Source organism: Wolffia australiana, chromosome 1 (genome assembly GCF_029677425.1).
Source record: "Wolffia australiana isolate 7733 chromosome 1, ASM2967742v1".
Classification (NCBI taxonomy): Eukaryota; Viridiplantae; Streptophyta; class Magnoliopsida; order Alismatales; family Araceae; genus Wolffia; species Wolffia australiana.
Genome location: NC_135835.1, coordinates 21,717,486 through 21,720,000, shown reverse-complemented (window position 1 = coordinate 21,720,000; position 2,515 = coordinate 21,717,486). Strand labels below are relative to the sequence as shown.

Below are 2,515 nucleotides of genomic sequence, written 5' to 3'. Positions count from 1 at the left end.
CAACGAATTGCAGAGGGAATACCCTTAAACTTATACAGAATCCTTGCCACAAATCGCATAAGGAGTATGTGTGGGTTTATGTTCAATCATTGCCAGTCTACAATTTGCTCAAGAACCTGTCAGCCGTTGAAGAATCTGACGAGTTGAACTCCTTAACAATTAGTTTTGATTGTTCTTCTTGCCAAGCGAATGCTCTAAGGGAGAAAATCTGAAGATATAAAACCGAGTGTCATGCCCATTAAGAGTATTTTTCGCTGATTTTCCCAAAATTGTGGCCAAGTAAATATTCATCGCATCGGGAGATAATGTAATTTCTGTCTGAGGGATTCCAAATCAACCCAATCTTTTGCCAGGAGTTACTCGTCGAATTGTCCGATGAAGCGTCTCCACTTGGAATTACTTGCTCGGGTCATGGAGATGATTGAGTGGTTAAGACTGTATCATCCACCCTTAATATAAGAGGAGATTGATTCAAGGAAGATGATGCAGCAAATCCTTGGCTAGGGAAGTGAGGATATTGGAGAAGGTGTTCTCCAATGATTCCCTTTACAGATTAGTACTAATTGAATGGTGGATTAGGGTTTGACGATCAACCATGCCCTAAATCATTCAAGAGTCTCGCGCAATTGATGAATTACACATATACAATAACCGATGATGGTACAAGTTCCATGAGAGAGTTCAAAAATTACTCGATATCTTCTAGAGCACAATGTGTAGCTTGGCACCCCACAGGCTGGAAATTTAACCTATTGATAGGGTTAAATCGATACTTAATTAATCTATATGTTGAAATATTTATGGTCCATAATTATTATTGGGACTCTAAAGTTATTTACTAGAATAATACATTGGCCAAGAGGGTCACACGCGCAAGATAATAAGGGCATTGGTGAATATATTTTACTTAATGGGACTTTTTGAGAAAAACTTAAGTAAAATATAATTAGGGAAGGGCACTCATTTCAAGCACCCAGGCTATAAAACATTGAGAGCTCCATGTTCTATACTCTTCCCTCTTCTCTACTCAACCAAAGATTTTTAAGATTTTTAAGGAGAGTTGAAGAAGAAGAGGGGGAGATCCAAGAGCAACATGATCACGCGGATACTTCTAGAGGACAGACATGTGATGGCTTCAGAAAAATCTCAAAGTGGGCAAGTCAAGGGTGGAGCAAGCTTCCCATAAGGTACATGTGATATATCAATTTCATAGATCAACTGAGAATCAATTAACGCTTGCTCATCCATGGAAAAACCTATTTTCATGGTTGAACCAAGGCATACCACCCAACACTTTCTACAATAAATACAAATGGAATGTGTGAGTATTGTCATACATAGACTATCCCATCTCTAATCAATATTTTTGTCCTTAACAACATAGATTTTAGCATACATTACACAAAAATATCATTATATGCATTCAATCTATCAATTAATCATATTTTTTAGTAGTTTTGGGGAAATGTTTTATGTCTTTTAAAAAAATATCATCAGTTTAAGTTTTGATGTACCAATGAAGATAATTTTCAAGCCTGTTCTGTTACCAAGATGTAGACGGTCATTGTCTTGGTAGTTGGTTGGAAGATTGAATATACTTCTATCTTTTGTTGCATGATATGTAGCACCACTATCTGTGTACAATGCGTCGTTGACAAATGAACTTGTATTTGCCAGGTAGGCGTCTAGTACCTTTGGAGGATGAAATATTTTGTGTTGTCCAGGTTGCCTCCATCCTCAGTTATCTCGTGCATATTGTTCATGAAACTATTTGGCTCCATGACCAAACTGAGAAAATATCTGGCACCTAGGCTGACAATGACTGCATACAAGTTTTGGGCTGAAATTTTGAGCATAGCTTTATTTTTCTGCCTCTTTCCGTCCATATGGTTGGATCTATAAATAGAGCCTCAGCTTTTGTAAAAAAGTATCATCAAAATCACTTCCTCCTAAAGAGGTAGAATGAAAGAAAGCAAAGTATTGAAGGTCCATGAAGAGTGTTTTTGGTATCTAGAGTGATGGCGCACCCAACCACACACTATCACCGGGCATGCCACCACTACCGCACGAGACGTCCTGTGTCATGACACGTCACCAACATCAATGTCAGAATTGGGATCTGAGCGCCATTTAAAATTAGATTTGAATTTTTCAGTTATTTTATGTTTTCTCTTTCCTCCAAGGCCCATACAAAGGCCAATGCTGTAATGGACTCCTTGGTGATTTTATTTTGGAATTGAAGTTTTCTTCTTCTAAGAGAATTTTGCCCTAGCCTCTGACTGCCACCGCTGCTGCCGCATTTCGCCATCGCTACTGCTGTCGAGAGGAGGCCTCCCTACCTGCTTCTTCACCTGCACGCTGACGCCTCCAACCGCATGTCGCAACTGCCCGCCGCGCGCATGGCCACCCCGTCTGCCCCACGCACGGCCGCGTGGACCCGCCTATACCCGTCACATGCACTGCTGCCCGCGCTTGTTGCACAGACAGCCGGCCGCACCCGCCGCGTGCACGGCCA

The 2,515-nt window shown here is 40.9% G+C and overlaps 1 protein-coding gene across 4 annotated transcripts in view; it reads left to right on the top strand.

Moving 5' to 3' along the window:
* The window catches only part of LOC144710706 (nuclear transcription factor Y subunit B-4-like), a 4,073-nt gene extending 2,204 nt beyond the window's left edge, over positions 1 to 1,869 (top strand). Inside the window, exons 3-4 of one of the 4 annotated variants that reach the window (XR_013583386.1) lie at positions 1,056 to 1,187; positions 1,678 to 1,869. The gene's annotated coding sequence lies outside the window, so the exon portion shown is untranslated. The other 3 variants (XR_013583385.1, XM_078584550.1, XM_078584556.1) reach the window with 3 other exon arrangements.
* The last annotated feature ends 646 nt before the right edge of the window (positions 1,870 to 2,515 follow it).